Source organism: Lepeophtheirus salmonis, chromosome 14 (genome assembly GCF_016086655.4).
Source record: "Lepeophtheirus salmonis chromosome 14, UVic_Lsal_1.4, whole genome shotgun sequence".
NCBI classification, from domain to species: domain Eukaryota; kingdom Metazoa; phylum Arthropoda; class Copepoda; order Siphonostomatoida; family Caligidae; genus Lepeophtheirus; species Lepeophtheirus salmonis.
The window spans coordinates 34,397,751-34,418,018 of NC_052144.2; positions in this window are offsets into that span (position 1 = coordinate 34,397,751).

Here is a 20,268-nt window from a genome sequence, read left to right on the forward strand (position 1 = left end):
TAATATAAAATCTGATCAAAAATCTGAAATTTGTTATTTCGTATAATTCCTGGTTGTTGAGAATTTTTAATTAATTTTTTTTGAGTATTTTTGGCTTTTTGAAGGCTGGAGCCAATTTTTGAATATAAAAAATCCGTAACCCTTATTAAAGTTAGATTTATTTTTGTAAAATATTATACATACCTCAAATAAGTGCTTATATCTGATAAATGTTTTTGTCAATTTTTAGAAAGGTTAGGATCTACCATATTCTACCATATTTTAAGGGTTCTGTTTGACAACATACATAATATACATTTATAATAGTTTTTACTCTAAGAAAGTCAATTTCAAGCGTTGATATTTAGTGTTAAGGGGTTTAGTCCTATTACAATATTACTATGTTTTCAATTATATCATTATTATGATGTTTTTATATTTTTTTAATTATAAATATATATTTTAATAAAAATATGTTAATTAGTAAAAACAAAAAATAGCTAAAAGAGAAAAACTATTATTATTATTTTTCCACTTTTCTGAACTTAAATTTAGTAATGTCTTCTTTATTTAATAAATGGTCTTGGCACAATCACTTATTGGTTGATACAATCAAGGGAAGGGAAGTGACAAAAAAAATTATCGAATAAGATAATCTTTAATATATACTACAGTTCATCATGTTTTTTATAAAATCCATCATAAAAAAGTTTTTCTTTATACATGTTTAGAAGTTGCAATGTGCTGGAGGTAATCCATAATAAAATGTATTAAAATTTGGTAGCTGTATTTTACCTACATAGCTGCAGTACCAAAATTAGGTTATGTTGATTCTGATAATGTTGGGGCAACTGCATCACTCTAATTTACACTGTACGACAGTAAATCGCAACTTCCACTTTGATAGGGCCAGGGAGGTCTCATTTGAGAATTAGGTTTCCAGATTTTTTAACTCAATAATAAATGAGCTACAATTGACTAAAACTGGCCATTCATTGTCGAAATGGAGGCCGAAAGACAAAGTATACCCGATTTGATTTGTGCAAAGCACAGTATCATGACAAAAAAACGACCCTGGACTAGTCGAGAAACTCCGAGAACGACCTTTGCCGGTTTATGAAGTTGTGCCGGTCAACCAGACAAGTTCCCACCCCCGTGATGATGCTAGGAATTGTGGCATCAGACGAAAAGAGGATGCCCCATATTGGTGGCCGAAAGGCCTTAAAATCGGATCCAAGGAATATTAGGACGTCCTCAAGGAGGGGGTCTTACTCTGGGTGAAGTCCAACTACCAAGACTTACATTCACGGCCAAATAATAAACCTCAGCCCTATGTTTCAGAATTATTGAAGCAGTAAAGTTCATATGTTTGAGTAAAGGTAGAATACTATAAACTTTCCTGTTCGATAAGACCCTAAAAAAGTACCACCTTAGCCCCCCTCCTAAGACACAGTCGCAAAATAGGTCTCCCAACCCTGCGTCTTTGCTTTATCAGCCCTTTAAATCATATTTTAAAACGTAAAAAAAAATATTTAAGCTTAGATTTTTTGAATTTTTTGTAAATACTAATGGAACAGAATGCTAAAATCTCAGATTAAGCGTTTAGCATTAAAAAATAATAATTATGTTATGCTCACAAGTCTGGTTCTTTTGATGTTCATCATATTTATCTTGAATAGGAAATGACTTTTCATTAATGAATTAAATAATTCATATCTCACTTCTAGTAAAATTGGTCTGATTTCGTTTTCTTAATTGATTAAAAGTAGTGTTTCTGATTTGATTTCCAATATTAATATATGTTTTTACAATGAAAGAAGTCCCGTTCTCTCCACTACAACATATAGAGGGGATTTCCTTGTATCTTTATTTTAATTTAAATATCTTTAAACTTAAATTCTCGAATAAGAACTTAAGTATGGATTATTTAAGATGTTAAGCAATTCATGAATTAGTTCATCTTTATCCTAATTTAATGCAAAAAATAAAAAAGAACAAGAAAACCCATACTGAATACATGGTAGATAATGGTATTTGGTTGATATTTCTTTCCTTTCAATTTAATTTATATAATTTATTGTAGGAGCAAGTTCAATTTTTAATTCCCATCAAAAAAAAATTATGCAAATTATACGGAATATAAATTATTTAGATATGGCTATTTTGAATTCTCTTCAATTTGAATAACTAAGAATCAAAAAAACCTTGATAACTCGATGTATAGTAGTTCACCTTTTAAAATTACATGATGTAAACTTTAAATTCCTTTTTTTAATTTTAAAATAGTTATTTTGACTTGATAATCCTATCATAAATTAATTAATTAATCCTCATATTTATTAAAAATATTGACCCCTAATCCATTGATTTAATTATTTATCGTTAGGATGTTCAGTTTCTATTTTTTTATAGATTTAAACATTATTATAAAAAGAAAATGATTTGACAAAAGCTGTACACTATAATAAATATGTCTTATAAAACGGTAAGTAAATTTATAACTTTGTTATCTATATTTATATACATTGCAACAACCCTATAAATATTTCAGTCGTTAAAATCTTAATGGTGGTTTTCCACATATAAAATTTTAATTTTTTTGAATTATACTACTAAATCCAGTAATTGGAAAATCTAAAATGAATTAACAATATTTATCAATGATAAGTTAAGTAAAATTTAGTAATTTTGTGAGTTATGTAATATACTTGGAGCAAATTTTGAAGTTCTTCGTTCATCCAATTTAATCTTGTTTTTATAAATACACAATTGATAATAGTTTTTGTATGAGCTCCTACAAATTTGAAATGTCATCTTCTCTCAAAAACTTTTGTGCCCTTCATTCTATTTTTTCACTTTTCCGTATAGGCCTCAACCCATTAAAGAGATGTTATAACATTTTTCTTTCGATACGTCTCCTAAGTTGTCCATTAGTCAATCTACTTCTGATATATGTATTGAGTATGGGAGTGTTAATTTTTATAACTCTGAGGATGCCTTGATTAACATATATTTTCCCTTATCTACACTGACATAGTTAAAGCTTCAAAACATAAAAATAATTTCATTTTGATTAATGAAATTATATAATGTGAAATCTTTTGTATTTTATTGTGTTATTTAAATTTTATAGTAGTCGTCTTCTTGTGGTTAAAAAGCTTTTATTAAGGTATTTTTCATATTTCAAATTCAAATAGCTTCAAATGAATTGCTACTATAAAAAAGAGAACCCACTAAATTTATAATAGGATTAGAGGACTGTTGGCCCAAGATATTTTTGTGGAAGGGAAATTTTCCTAACTGACATTTCGCAAGGAAATGATATATAAAACTGATTTATACATCTAACTCTGAATTTAACTTATAACTATTGAGTAATGCAATCTATATAAATTTTTTCGTTATTATATATCGTATGAACAATACTTATTTTTTATATCATCATTTTAAATTGAATTAAAATTTGCAATCGTATAAACTAATATATTAAATATCAAATGTCCATTTGGGAAATTGTCTTTGGCATAAACGTTTTAGGCAACAGTCTGCTCACACTAAAATAGCACAAGTGCACTAACAATACTAAATCGTTTTACCCGGAGCTTTCTGTATTATCGTAATTGTCGTATTTTTTGGGCAGCCGTAACTCACCCACGCTCCCAAAATGTATTTAACATTTGTAGAGTTGTATAAGCAATTGTTAATTTGTCTGTCATTCAATATTTGAGGATTTCAACGCTTTTCTTTCTAAGGGGAAACTAGAGCTTAAGCAAATCTATTAAATGCATAGATTATTTTTAAATTTACAGTGAAAAGTTGTTGCAATTTTTTTGTTTGAGCCAATAGGGTATGAACAAATTAAAAAATGTATATTATCTGCAAGGCGGTGTGATTTTTTGTAGCCAGGGATAAAATAAGTATAGATTGCTTGAGGGGTCTGGTGACTCCTTTATGCCTCCTTTAGGGAGGTGTATTATTTTTTCGCAATACGGTGCCACTCTCAGTCCCCGTATTTACAATCTAATATAATTAAGCAACGCTCTCGCCAAATTTACAATTTGTATATTTTAGATAGCATTTGTAACAAAAAAATGTACTTACATTGTGTTAATTGAAAAAAAAAATAGGACTATTTGTTGCATTTACCAAACGTATGTTAGTCTATAACATTTAATAGTAATAAGTAATAATTATTTGAAAAATGATTTTTTTATTGCTAACATAACGGAAAATATATAATAAAAATAATATTGTACACTAATATCTGAAATATATTATAAAATGGATAATATCTTAGATATTACACAGCTGCATTAAATATTTTACAAGATATACGATAGTGAGTCCATTGTAGATTAAAAAAACTCCATCTCTAACCAAAAATGGAAAGTCTCTATGATTTTTTACTTTATACGCAGCAACAGAGGCTCGATTTTTCAGCAAAATATCCATATTTCGTAACGTGTGATATTATTTAATCACATCACCTGCTGCTACTTGACATTAATTAAATAAAGGTCCTATTTGTCACAAAACAATCACAGGTTTTCAAAACTAAAGGTGTTTGACTAATTGATTCATTTGTAGAACTTGGAAATGCTGAAAAGATATTATTATTTCCGTCAAATTAGACATACCTTTTCAAAAATGAGTGTATGTCTAAAATCATTGCAAATTTTGTATTTTTGACTTTAAATTTGAATTCTACATAAAATTTTAGTTCAAAAAATATGTATATCTTATAAGAATACGAAACTTGATATTTTCCTAATTTTGGAAGTGATACCGGGGTCGAAACTTGAACCATGTTTTAAGTACAATTTATGGCAGAGCCATAAGGTCAATAAGAATAATTTGTTATCATAGTTGAGAAAAAATATTAAAAGTTGCTTTTTTGTTGACGAGTCACATATATGATGTTGTATTTTTTTTTCTAGCTAACAAAGGATTGGCTTTATAGGAGGGGGGGGATTAATACCTTTGATCCCTTTTCTACTTGGAATTGTCACATTCAAACATTTTTATTTTCTATTTTCACTAATAAATAATATTAAAGCTATCCAATTTAAAAAAGTATGCGTTGTATCTATGTACGTGTGTGTGTATCAAAGAGTTTTTATAGTATATTTATTTAAGAAAAAGTTCATTGACACATTTGTAATATTTGCCAGAAAATAAAAAATTCTTTCAAAAATAGTATAAATTAACATTTATATTTTATGTGAAAAAAACAAAAATAGTCTTTTCTTATATATATATATATATAAAAACATTAAAAATCTCAATTTAACTTTTCACTGCGCATTAAAATGATTCTTAATTTTTTCATCAACTTGCCACATATATGTAAGTTGTTAGCGCAATTATGATTATCTATAGATAATGGGTACACACATAAACTTTTGAATCTTGTTCCTCCTCAATCGTCTTCTTACATTTTTTCTGACTATCACAGTTTTGATTCTTCATTCTACTTTTAAAAATTAGAACGGAAGGGAAGATTGCATTAACGTGATGAACAAATTTCCATTTCCACACTACAATCAGTTGAACGTCACCAGGACCACAGTCTATACCGTCAGCATGCCTGAAACGTTGGAATGGAAGAACGGTACTATAAAAAAGACCCAACTGGACTAGGAAAAGGTAAATAAAACCGCCAAAGACAATCCCCTCTAGTCCATGAGGGACCATGGACAAGGCCTGTAGTGTCCGTATCCAACCAACAAGGCCTTAAAAGCTACTACCAGTCAGTACTGGGACGACATAACAGAGAACTACAACCACGGCGGGTGCTAGGCCTTACGCCTTCTGAAGCCATCATTCCTGCTAAGGCGGCTAAATTAATTATTAAGAGAGCTCAGAAATATGATTATCTATTTATAGTATTAATTTTGTTGAAATTGTATTGATAATTAATAAATTATATCTTATTTAAGTTTAAATTTCTTAGTGTTCAAATTTTAATGGACCACTCGTTACTTGTCTGTATATATGCCTTATATATATATACCTGCTCTTTTAAAATATACTAATTAGTCCTTACCTAGGAATTAACCAAAAAAGACGTCTCCACTTATTTAACTACACTTGGCGCAGTCGTTTTGAGCCTTAACCTCTCCATAATTCAGAATGTTCAAGAATTTGCATTCTACACTCAAAGGCGTCCTTACACGTTCGATGAACTCTACGACACTTTCATTTCTGAGGTCCATACGAGCGATTTTTGCAACATAATATTAATTTCAATTAATTTGCTTTGCTTATATCACTTCAACTTTCCTTCTTGTCTCCTTTCTATGATTAGTGATGCTTGTTGTTATTATATCACTGTACATTTTTATTCGATATTAGCTAAAAAAAATTCAAGTTGGGGGGGTAGTTCGTTTTTAAACACATATTAAGTATATAATATATGTATTTTTAACCAACCATAAAGGGCAGTGAGGTATGGTTCCCCTGCCTACCTACAAACTACCCCTTTGGATAGTGTATACTACATTACTTTTATGTTAATGGTAAATAATAAAAATATCACAGAATATTTTTTCCATTGAATCACATGGTTATAAATTTGAAGCAGGTGAGTGCATAGTGTCCATAAAACTGAAAACCTCATATTTTCAATGTAAATTAATATTTTTCATTGAAACTTGGAAAAATGGATGAGTACTATTAAATAGACGAATACTAAAATTCTCACATACATAAGATCTCTCGTTAAATATATGCATTTATGTGTTAACTCGTATATTGAGAAAAAGCTGTATCTCAAGGATTTACCATATATTTGTTTCTACCTTTTTACATTAGCTGACGTTCATTGCTGTGGACTGAAGATTTGAACGGCAAATAATAAAAAATTCCCGTCTCATTACATTTCTTTCTCTATGAGCATAACTTTCGATTTTATATAAAATTTGTGATATTAGTGAGAACGGTTAATATTAATAAGAAGCATAGAAGAATAACGTTTTTTTAGTCATTTACAGCAAATTTCAATGTGTTTTCATTGTAAATAAGTTTTAAATTATTTCATTCAAACTGTACATCGTAATTTATATATAGACAAAACAATGCAGTAAATCATACGAATTTTGTGCATTCATTCCAAAGTCAAATGAATGAGACAATATAACGCAATACCAAAAAAATTTAGTAAACAAAAACATTTTGATTAAATCATGAAATGCATTTTTTTAAATTAATAGCAGACTTTAAATAATATACATATGAAGAAGAATTCAATATGAAAAATACCTTAATATTGTTATTTTTTTGTATCTGTTTTAAATTTCGTAATAAATGGAAATAGAAGTTTTAGCTATTAAATGTATATCATAGCATACTTATGCATAAACTCATTTTAAGTCCCATCTGTTCACATAAGTACATAAAGTTTGGTAATTACCTTTAAATTATCATTAATATTTCTTTCACAAATTAAAAAAAATAAAAACTTTTAAAGAAAATTAATTATAAATTGTTGAACGTATGTAGTTTTGAATTCCATATTTTATTAAATGGAAATCATTGTAATAATCATAATTTACTCTTAAAATATGATAGATCACTTTTGTTGAATAATTAATTAAAAGCCTCCTGAACTAATTTTCTATGGTACATTCAATGATTTTTTATTGTTTACCAAGGAAGACAATTCGTAGTGTTAAAAAATTTCCCTTTGAATGATGGTACACACTTTTATGGATATCTTTAAAATCAAAACATTTTATATATTATACGTGATCATTGAAATAACTCTTTAATTGTAATAAATATATTCTCTACCTGTTTTAATCACAAATCGTTTGAACTACTCAATGTTAGTCAGTTGACCATTGTTGAAGGACGCTGGATGATTATATGTAGTGTGATTTTTTAAGCTGGCCTGTGTTTTTGGAATTGGTAATCTGAAAAAATTAATTTTCGTAAGCAGTTGTTATTATTGTTTAATTCCTGAGTAGTGACCCTCCTTTCGTAAATAGATTAAATTCTGTTCAAAGCCTGGTTAAACGTTCTTGTGTGATTTTTGTAAGATTGAAAGTTACCTTCAGGAGTTGTTGTAGAGTTATAATGAGTGATGAAAATCCTGTGTACAATGGTCAAAAAAAAGAAACTGAAAATCAACATGGTAACGCTGACAATTTGAAGAGTGTTTTGGAGCAAAGAATGCTCATCACGTTTCATAAGATTATATACAATCAGCTGTGACAAAAGAGAGAAGAGGAAAGGATATAAAATTTGCTAGAATAAGGTCAATGTCGATCCCAATTCTACTCTGAGTCCAACTAGGGCTTACAATTAAAAACACTGGAACAAATCCTTAGGCTAGCGCTCCGTCTCTTATATGTACATCTTGAATGTTCAATCGGGATTTGAATTTAATAAATCTATTTAGGAATGGATGTTACCAACTCGGAAATTAAATAATAATGGCATACTTAGTTATTCAGAGAAAGTTATACATTTCGGAAAAATATTTGGAATATTGTTGTGAAAAAAATTTGAAATATTAAATTTGAAAAAAAATGCAAATATTATTTTTTTTTTTCATAAACTAGAAAATTAAAAAATATTTAAATATCAGTAATAAATAAGGATTTTAATAGCAAATTAAACATTATCATCCATGCTTCAATAAGAAATTAATATATAATAAAATAAATTAGTAGAGTTCAGTTATTAGCCTGACTTTTTGTTGTTTTTCAGATTTACATTTTAAGACTGTTTTTTAAATAATTTTGAGCGTTATTCTGTCTCAGAACTCATCAGAAAAAAGGAATGGACAGTATTTTATTGAATATTTGAAAATTGGCTTTGTTGCTTCCCCTCACAATGTTCTAAAATCAATGTGTCTTATTCGTAAGAAAGAAATCTCTATCAAAGTGATCAAGCCAACCAGGCTCATTGAACACTTAAAAATATGCATTCAGAAAAGGAACTTCCTGATCTGTCGTATTTTCAAGCTTTAAAAGACAAGTTAAAGCAGAGGAAATCCATTTTCTCAATTATGAAGAAAAAAGCACAAAAAGGTAATGATGGACTAGCATGTTCTGAAATATTGCTAAATCAGGCAAGCCGCATTCAATTGGAGAGAAGCTTATTTTATCTGTTGTAGAAGAAGTTATGTGCACAGTAGTACATCATAGTTCTTCCCATGCTATTATTATATCAATTCCTTTGAGTGATGTTACTATTCGAAGAATAATTGATGAAATGGCTGAAGATATTGAAGAAAGTTTGTATGTCATTCTGAAAAGCAAATATTTGGCTTGAATCTGGATTAGTCTACATTACTAGGCAATGAATAACTGCTTTGATTGTGTAATTGTTTTATTAAAACAATAAAATAAGGCATGAATTAATGTCTGCTAAGGAATTGGATAAAAACACTCAAAATTTGTATAATCGTACGAATTCTTTAAAAACCTGTCATACCTATGAAAAACATCATTGCGTATGCTACTGATGATGTTACATCACTAAGAAAGAAAACATAAGTGTTTTCTTTCTTTTTAAAAAAAAGCAGTATCTTATGTTATACAATGCATTATGTAATTCATCGGTAGTATTTGCATGCCAAAAACTTGAGCCGTCCTCTTCAAAATTTCTGAAATATTGCGGTTAAATAGGTAAATAAGATCAAAAGCAAACCTCTAAATTCTCGAATATTTCGTCAATTTTGTGGCTATAATAACAAAGAATTTGATTGTTTTTTTCTACATACTGTAGTTAGAGGGTTATCCAAAGGAAACATTGAACTGCTTTTATTTACTTTTCGACATAGTAATGCAGTTTTTACGTCAAAATAAATTCAGTAGTTTGAGGAATGGTCTCTTGGCATGCAAAATAGATATTGTATTCTGTAAATTTATTAATTTATATTTTCAGTAACAATGAGATGAAATACAAATCAATAAGGCAAAATCTATAGTTTCATAGAAAAGCTGTGTGTCTTTCGAGAAAACATTGGTTGTCATAATGTGTATCATTTTCCAAGTTTTAAACTTATATCTGATGGCACTAACACTTCTATAATAGAGGATAATCTCTGGATAAATTGTGATCATTTGAAATATCTGCAGAATGGCATGATTGAAAGATATCATAAATACGGAAATGCCAGACTAGTTAATAAATGTATTCATTTAGGTTTGTTCAAGTGACATTAATTTTGTGATTCATGAAGATTTAATGGCCATAAAATCGATTATGGTTGCAGAAATAAGTTCCTGATAGATATCGAAACTTGTAAAAGGCAATTAAACTGTATTACTTTGCTTTTCGATCATCTTACATGGCTCAATGGAAATTGAGTGCAGTTTCTAAACTTCTTACAAGTCAAATAAATTGCCTAGAATTTATAAAAATCGGGATTTTTCGGGCTACTTCTAAGCAGTATCAATACAAAAGTGAAAGAACTAGTCAGAAAAACAGCCTGCAAAAAATTCACTGAGATACAATATGCGGAACAGATTTTTCGCTCATGGACCATTTACTACACTTTTGTCAAAAATGATGCTTACTGTATAGATATATAAGATTGTATGATAATAAATAGGTATTGTTCATATGCTGTACATGTAATATGAGGTAAATTTATTAATGTTTGGTGAAATAGCTCTCCGAAAATTGTTAAATTTTAATTTTTGATAAAAGCTTCCTTTATATATTATCTACTTTATGCAAATATGAGACTAAAAACACATCAGCTGTTGATGAGGTTGTTGTTATTATATAGTATAATACCTATTATATTACATTTTTGTGACAAGTGTTGTACACCTTCCCCATAGAGAATATATAGAGTGATGAAGTTTAAGTTGATAGTGCTGCAGAAGTGGATGATAAGTCAGCTGTTGTAGGGGCAAAGTTATGTTCTGAATTGAATCTTGTTAGCTATTATTGCTTATTAGTTATCAGTCAGAACTAAAATGTTTAAATATCACAGGGGGGGTTAATGACATGCTTATGTATTTAGGTCAGATGATAGATAAACATTTTGATTGAATAATTTACGTTTCAAACAAGCGCTAAAAGTACCGTTTAAATAATGAACACGGTTATTCAAGAATTTATTAATATATAGTTCTGTTATTTATTTTTGTCTTTCAAAAAGTACGTAGAAAAAAAAATAATGAATAGAAGTTGTAGCACATACATAAAACTGCAATTTAAAATGAACAAAAATATTTTTACACAGTTTTAGACCAAAAATTATGATTTGTTTGAATGAAAAAGGATGATATTATTATGTCAATAGAAATAAAGGATGGTAGATGGTTAATGCTAGCTTTATAAAATTTCGTCAAATGATAGATGAAATATTTTGGATAAGTAATTTATGTTTAAAAAATAAAATATTTAATGAAAAAAAGTGAACTTTATAATTATTATTTATTTGAACCTTGAAAAATATCAGCTTTGTTTCGGAAAAAGCCAATAGCATCACAACTATGACCCATTTTGGGCACTAATTTGAATTATTTAATTCAATCACGGATGGATAAAGGACTTCTTCTATAATATCTAGACAATAAAAAAATTAAATAAGTGAATAGATAATAATAGTAAAAAATTTATGATAATTGCCTCCACGACCTCTTTATTCAAGATTATAATACATCTTAACTCATATGTACGGCATACATTAAGCTATTGTATTATTTTAAAATCATAAAGTATTCCCTGATCACTTCATGTTTTCTTTCCTAATATTAATAATAAATTTGATTGATTTACTACCCTTGACAATAGCTGACATGAAATGCTGCGAGGACAGCGCCCTTAAGCAGTCTATATTTATCTATGACCAGCCCTCAGAATGGAAACAACAAAAAACAAACAAGAAATCAAAAGGGGAAAAGACGACTTCTCAACAAATTAGTTAATTATATTAACTAAACCTCAATAAAAAATGGTTAAATATACTAAGAAATCCTAAATAAATAATTACAAATAACCTTATTTAATGCTTCAGAAGCATAATAAAAAGTATTTACTACTATAAAATTTAGACTTAACGAAAGCTTTCATCTTCGGGTCTGTAATAACCAATTCACTAAAGCAGGCTTAATGATATATATATTTCTTTTTGAGAGAGAGAGAGTTTTATATCTGAAAGGACTATTTTCTAATATTTCCTTCTTTTTTATAAATTTGCTTAATTTTTATGTCAATTTTATGCTTTTCTATTTTTATGGTACCCTCAACAATCTTACAATGGGTTTAGAAAAAAAAATCCAATTTTTTTCAAATTATTCTCAATACTCAAATAATACAAGGGGAAGGGTCATTTCTTCTCCCCCGGCGACAACTTTCTTAATAATTACTATTTGATCGGACCAATGAGGGAAAATAATAATTAATTTATTTATTATAAGGATCATGGAAGGTTGTCACAAACGCTGATGCAAAAAAAAAAAGATTTTCTTTAACTACAGTGAATATTTGTTCAAACTTTTGTGAACAAATTCCATTTTCATGATCTACAATAAGAATTAAACCATTTTTCTTGAGTAATGTTTATTGAATTTACATAATTAACTCTCGATTTGTTTGTGAGCAAGTATGTTAACAGTAGAAGGTTATTGTAAGGTATCAAGGTTACAAAAAAATTACAAACCTAAAATCGGCCATAACTTTAAAAGAAATTTAAATACATCACTGAGTTTAATGTCATTTTTATGTTACTTTGTAGGGAAAAGGTATTTAGTGGGAGGTTTGGGCTCTACCAAGTTCTCAATCTTGTTGTATTTAATATTAATTTATTCATAACTTTTTTTTATCTTCCTAATTATTATCGATATTGCTTTGTTTTTCAAATCTGTCACTAAGGTAAAATGAAGTTTAAACCAATAATTATTTACTCTCGCCAGTTCAGAGTTAAATGTTTATTTCAGTTGTCAATTTGTAGGTGAATAAAGTGTTACTTCTTAAGATGAACACTGAGATGATTAACCAGCAAAATTTGATTAACACTATTTCAAAATATATTTATGATGGTCATATTTACTTACAATTATAAACGTAAAAGATATTTAATCAGAAAATAAATTAGATATATGTAATGTTGAAAACCTTTTTAGAAATGGCACAAGTAAGACTTTTGTTCTTTGGGTTTTGTAAAACCCCTTGCAAATGATTCCGGTTAGGACTTTTAGGGAAAGTATGAGTATGAGTATAATTAATTAGATGAAACAAACAATAGATGACAGGTCTATCAAACTACAATACGACACCATTAATCTTTCTTTAACATGTCATAGTTGATATCCGTCTAAAAGCATTTTCCATTTCTTCTATTAGACTGAGAAATCAAATGTCAAGGAAAGTATGAGAATTCTACAATATTTTTTAAGGAGATGGATAAGATAATAAAAAAAGATTTGTAAAATGTTCAAGGATAGGTAAGTGTGTTTTTGTAATCCATTTTTGATTATTTAAATAAAAGAACCTGAATATGAAGCATACAATGAATGCATCCTGAAATCAAAATATATGATTTACATTTTTATCATTGATGTATTTCTTTGTGAAATAGGAATTTTATTGAGGCTCATATTTTTACATATTATACGAATTATGAAATTATAAAAATAATCTTTTAATCATATGTCATAAAATACGATTTATTCATTACATATGTATAGTGTATGTATGTAAAATTATACAGTTTGAGAACTTAATTTATTTCAAAGTTACAAAACACTTTAACTTAAAAGTAGTGATGCGATTCTAGTAAAAATTCCCGATACCGATTCTTTAATATTTTAAATAATAGTTCAAAAGAACGATTTTGCTATAAATTTCTTAGAATTACAATTAATGAAATAAATTGGCTTTCTTTATTTAATGAAATAATAATATTTGCATTAAATAAAGGAAGGCTCTGTCAATGAGGTTTTTTCAAGGCAAGTTTTCGAAGGGCAAGTAATCCCATGGCAAACATTCAAAAGGCTAGCTTTTCTAGATGCAGTAATAAATAGTTAAATACCATTAATAAACAATAATACATAAGGATTGGAATCAGAAATTAGTCATAATTCTCCCGATGCCGATTCCATCAAAACTACCCACTTTTCCGATCTCCAATTCCGAATAATCGTCCCATCACTACTTGAAGGCAAATAAGGTTTATAAATTAACTTTATGCACAGGATCTTGCTGATAAATTTTGAACAAGTTTAAGGCCAAATAGTTCCTTAATGAATGGATCTGGAGAATACTTTATTTGACAAAAAATGAGCATGATACAATTTTGAATATTTTTATTATATAATCTTTCTCCTGTGTCAAGGACAGCCTCCACACGAGACCCCATTTCTTTAAAGAAATTTGAGACCTCAACAGCTCTATGGAGCTGGCCACATTCCTGATGGACGATTTCAGGCCCTGAACAGAGTTAAAATCGCTCGCACATCGGTTGCACATTGCACTCTTTAACTTTCCATATAGATAATAACCACAAGGATTAAGATCAGGAAGGTTGTAAGACCAGGTATTGAAGTCACAACAATGAGGTGCATTGTCTTTCAGCCATTCCTGCACAATTTTGGCATTATGGGGGGGGCAGAGTGCTACTGGAAGGTGTACCTTATGCCTCCAGCCGCTTTGTCCATGCAGGGCTGAACCACGTCCAAATAGATATCTTTGTTCACCTTCTTCATTGGCTTGAAGAAGTAAGGTCGCATGATGTGACTCTCACTGCTAATGACAGCCAGGACCATCATGGCGGCTTGGCTCTGAATACCATAGGGACTTCAGAAGATTCTTTACATATCAATCTGTCTTTTCGGCTGTTTCTCTTCTTGTAAAAAGTGAATATCTTTCCATATGAGAATAATCGCAATGTCCTCCAGTTTTCTTCAACGAAGACAGAATCTTCTTGGACCTAGCCTCTCCGGCGAGCTCCATTAAATCTGTTGACAGGTGTATCACCCTTAGGACGTAGCTCTTGTGCCTTAAGTTTTCATTGACGAACCTCCTGGAGATGGTAAAGCGGTGTACGGAGCGGTTTTTGGCAAGAATGGAGATGGATTTACTTGGGTCAGCTTTGATAGACTTCTTGAGACAAGCCGGGAATCTAGGGGTCCTCTATCTGTTACTATTGGAACTGTACTTGTACCTGATGGTTATACCCGTGTTTTGTATCACTTGAGATTGTGCATGTAATGAAGATTGCAAACATTGTTAAATGTTCTAGGAACCCGGTTTTTAAGTTGGCCAAGATGAAATATAATGGAGAAGACCTCTCCAGGATGTCAGAAAGTGGAGAGAGTAATTTAAAGAGGGATATGAATTTGGAGAAGAATATAAAGGAGGATCCCACTAAGTCGATGAATTGCCTCGCAAACAACTACTCTGTGGCTCCTAGGATTGTCAGGAGATCCAATAAAGCACAATTTTGGAAAGTTCCTTTCGCATGGATCCCAAGCCACCTTCTGACAAATGACATGAAACCCAGAAGGCTCAAGAGGTGTAAGATAATGCTCACATTGATCAAAGCAAATGTGTGAATTGTGAAAAATTTTACGGACAAGAAGATTTTCACAGCTTATCAATTCCTCTACCGCTGGAATGGCCGCTGGTTTGCGAAAACCAAAAAAAAAAAATGTTCAAGGGCTTACCACACCTAATATCCGGTACAAACAAAGGTCCTTAGCGTTATAGCCTCTGAATGAAGGAAGATGCCACTGTTCTTTCTCAAGGCATCACCGAAAATCGGCCAAAGGTCTTCTATAAGGTCCTAAGTACACCATCTTGCAATAGCTGAAGACCAACTATCCGGACTGGAAAATAAGCGTGTACTCAAGACAGCACCCCCTCTCACAAGTCCTACAAATACTATAACTTTTGGGCAGATAACATGGCTCAATTCTGGTTCAAAGTTTCTATATGGGGCACTTTGGTGGGGAAACCAACTAGACCTCACACCCAAATGTGGACTCACTGAATTCCTCCACAATGGTTGCATGGGACAACTTGTCAATTGAGTTTTTCATCAACTCCTGTATGGCATTCAGGCAACGTATACAACCTGTAATTGATGATGAAGGTGGCCATATTCAGTGAAAAAAGTTTTTCAAAAACCTTCACAGACATGAAGGTATTCACACTCCACCAGCTTTTGAATCGCAGAAACGACAGTTTTATTGGAGCATCAGCTGAGGAAGTCCAGAGCACGTTCATGAATAAATATCCGTCCCAAACAATGTGCTTGAGAGTTGTGGCCTCAGAAAGGAAGAAAATAGATCCCTTTTTCTTCAAGGCCAAGAGAAAATTGGGCTGAGGACTACCATAAGGTCCTGAGGTGAAAAATCTTGCCTTGTCTTAAGGCTAACTATCCGGAGAACAACTATGGATGAACCCAAGACGGTGCCCTCAACCATACAGCATTGAAGACACAGAACTTCAGCAAGAAACACTTTGCTGTCATCTGGGACAAGACCTTCTGGCCCTCCTCCAGTCTTGATCTCAATCCCTTTGACTTCAGTGTGTTGATTGTCTTCGAGAGCAAGGTTGGGAAGACATCATACATAAATGCGCAAGAGCTTAAGGCCAGCATGAAGAAGCAATGGGCCAACATGTCTGCCGATTATATTGGGGCAACCTAAGTTCTGACCTCTTGCAGAGACTATGATAGAGGCAATGCATATTAAATATTATTGCCCAGATTGATTATTAAAAGATTTTTCAATTTAACTTTCTAATAAAAAGTTATTATGATTTTGGTTTTGCTTCTTGATGGTGGAAAAATTCCCTGTCACACTTTGTATGTATATGCATATAGTTCAACTGTAATTATAAAAGCTCTGTTCTTTTTTTAACATATGAAATCTGATCCCTAATAATCAATTTATATATTAAATTATAAATTTTTTAATTATGTTATTCTCTTTAACTAAAAAATCCTTCATATTTTCATGAACTAGTAACTGCCTCGAATTCATTTATTCATTCATTACTAATACCTTTGATGTGCACTAAATTTCATTAAAATGTATTCATCAATTTACTGTTATCGTGAGTTAGTTATTTGCAAATAACTAATTAATATTAGAATATATATTAATCTGACCTTTTAACATTTCATTTTCAAACACAAACTAAAAAAAATTGAGTTTTGTTTGTTTTGCATGGACTTACACTAAAGTATTTAGTCTTTTTTCTACATATAACAAAAACATAAATTGGAAATGGTAACTCTTTTTTGACACTTGGATCCCCCTGCATACCCTAATGTCACCCCTTTCGACGTCACTTTTTGGATACATGACGAGAGTAAGGCCTGCAGCGTCCATCATCCAAACACCAAGGCCTTCAAAGCCACAGAGCTAGACTACATCCACAGTGGTTATCAGGCCTTCTGGCGCCACTTGGAATCCATCAGTGACGTTAAAGACGGCTACATTAAAGATTAGGAGAGCTCTGACACACATTTAATTATTGTATTAATTTTGTTTTTGTTAAAATTATATGTTTCAATTATAGGATGTTAAAGTTAAAATCAAAAAGTTATCAGATATTAATGGACCACTCGGTAATAAACATTCTATACTGTTTACTTTGGGTGTGTCATTTAGCATTATTATTATTGTTGATTTCGTTTTTAATATGTTTGGACGATTTTAGGGCAATTAGAATAAATTTGTTGTATTTCGGTGCAAAAAAAAAAATAAACTAAAAAACCAAATTTTTCCTTGTGAACGATTTTTGCTCTGAAAAAACATATGACCCAATCCTTAGTTGTGAATGATTTTCCTAAATTCAAATCATCAGAGTAGTTATTTTCAAGCTCAAAAGATTCAATCTGAAATTCGAGCATAACATATGCAAAGTCTATGCAACCCACCTGCACCCTCCACTAAAGTTATAAAACCAAGTTTCGAAACTACCAACACGTGATCCTTTTTTGTGCAAATTTATTTACAACAATAGTAATTTTATTTGCAGCTAAAAGCTCGGGGGGTGCATTCATCATTTAAAAATTAAAATCCAAATTATTTATCATTGACCATCAGATCGATATTCAAAATGCTAACTAAGCCTGTATCAAATGAAGTGTAATTCTAAAGGGAATCTCAGTGGCAAACTCTAAGAATGATTAGTATATAAAGCTACTGTACAATCTAGTTAAAAAAAATTCAATGCCTTGAAAAAAAGAAACACTGAAATGGCTTATCCTTGCTTCAGTATAAAGCACGGCAAAAATCTTCAGAACAAACCAAAGCAAACCCACATTCAAACACAACATAAATATGTTACAAAAAAGAGCACTGACTTAAAAAAAATCTATTCCTGGCCTAGATCTCTTGCAAGACATCCTTGTCTGCGGGAACAATAGAACAATCTATAGAAACCTTTCATTGAACAGTTTTCGAAAACAATATGGGCATTTCTCAACCACGAGAAGTCTGTTATTACAAACAATACCTAGATAAAATCCATAAAAATGCTTCAATAAGCATTCAAGATCAATTTAAAGGACAAGTCTTTAGCCATTCAAGTTGATTAGATAACAAATGCAGATCATAACCTTGCAAATGTTCCTATGCCCATATTAGAAGTTGAATCCCACCAGCTACACTTGCTAAATAATGAAATCTTTGATCAGAAAAGCCATAAAATTCTCCTAAAATTTAACAAGCATAATTTTAAGATACATTTAACATATCAACCATCCCATGCCATTAAATCAGGAGTTGATCTAAAAGAGTTTTATCCTTACTTTAAAAATATTAGTAGCGTTACTCATGAGCACCGCAGATTTTGTAAGTAGGTCAGAAAACATTGCAGGAGGCTAATGGATTCATAGAAGTATTGACAAAATATTGAATAAGTCGTTTGGAAACAAGTCAATGCCGAACTACCGTTTCCCCCTCAGCTGGTCATTGTACCATGGGGAATTTGCTTGGAAAAATCTTTTTTTTTACGTTGAACAGTTTGATGCAGTCAGAGGAGCTTTGCATTAAATGTATCCTAATGAGTCCTCATGAGTATCTCAAGTCAATGATGTAATATTGGGCTTTATAAAAACTCATATCTTATTTCTACCTTCGAGCATCAAAAAGTTGGAGAAGAACGTTTCTAATTGAAACTATCAACACAAATTATTAAAAACGAGTCAGAAAATAACATTAATTCTAGGTAAATATGGTCAGCAACTGCTTAAAAATAAGTGATTTTTTGGTTTGTCAAAAAACAATGATCTTTTGTTCTTGGTGAAAGTGTCAGCCATACATATTGGAGATATGAGTTTATTAATTCTAGTCTGATTGCTATGTTCAAGTTCTACCCCATTGAAACTGGAGAGGTTGCTTCTATCAGAGGTCGCTGAAAAAAAGAAAACGATCGAAAAATCCTTTGCTATTAAATTTTTGAATATTCAAAATTTAATAAATATGTGAAATAAAGTTATCACATAAAAAGCCTATAACAAATTTTGCCATTTTCTTTAACCATTTTTCCGACCCCTGCTGATAATTTTATCCAAATAAATTACAACATTGATTGCTTGTGATACAACATGCTGATTTGACGTTAATAGAGAACCTATTCTTTAAGGTTTTTGTATTTTCAATAAAGGAAATATAGTTTTTGTTCATAAAATATATTTAAGCATAATCATTTACTATTAGCCATATATATAGAGTTTATTATACATTGGACGATAATGGGATAAAGCATAAATTGCTTTTTGATCTTTTCATTCATCAAGTAGAAACAAATAATATATTCTTTGTGAATGGGTTATAAATCAATCAAATATGTTTGTCGTCTTTAATTTCATGATACTTTTCTTATACATATGATGTTCCTAGTGTACTTTAGTTACGGATAGGATTTTTGGAGAGTGGGAGAAGAAAACAGGAGCAAAACTCAGGTTGCTCAAAATTAAGACCCTTGTTGCCATCACTTGCCATTTATATTATTTGTAGAGGATAAAATGAATGACTGCTGTAAAATGTATAATATAATTAATTCAAGTGAAATATTATAATTTTATCTAAGTATATATGTAAAATTAATTATCATGCATTTGAAAAAAATCAAAGAAAAGGGGGAATTTATTGTTTATAGATATATTTTAACATTACACCGGTTTATTTAAGTAAATATTAACAGACATATAAACATATAAAAACACACGCACCTACCGTTTTTATAGATCCAATATCCAAACTAAGTTTTTCTTCTACAAAAATCTCATTTCTAACTCTTTCATTTAAATCCTGATATTTATAAATAAAAAATATGGGAGACTTTGTAGTAAAAAATGCAACA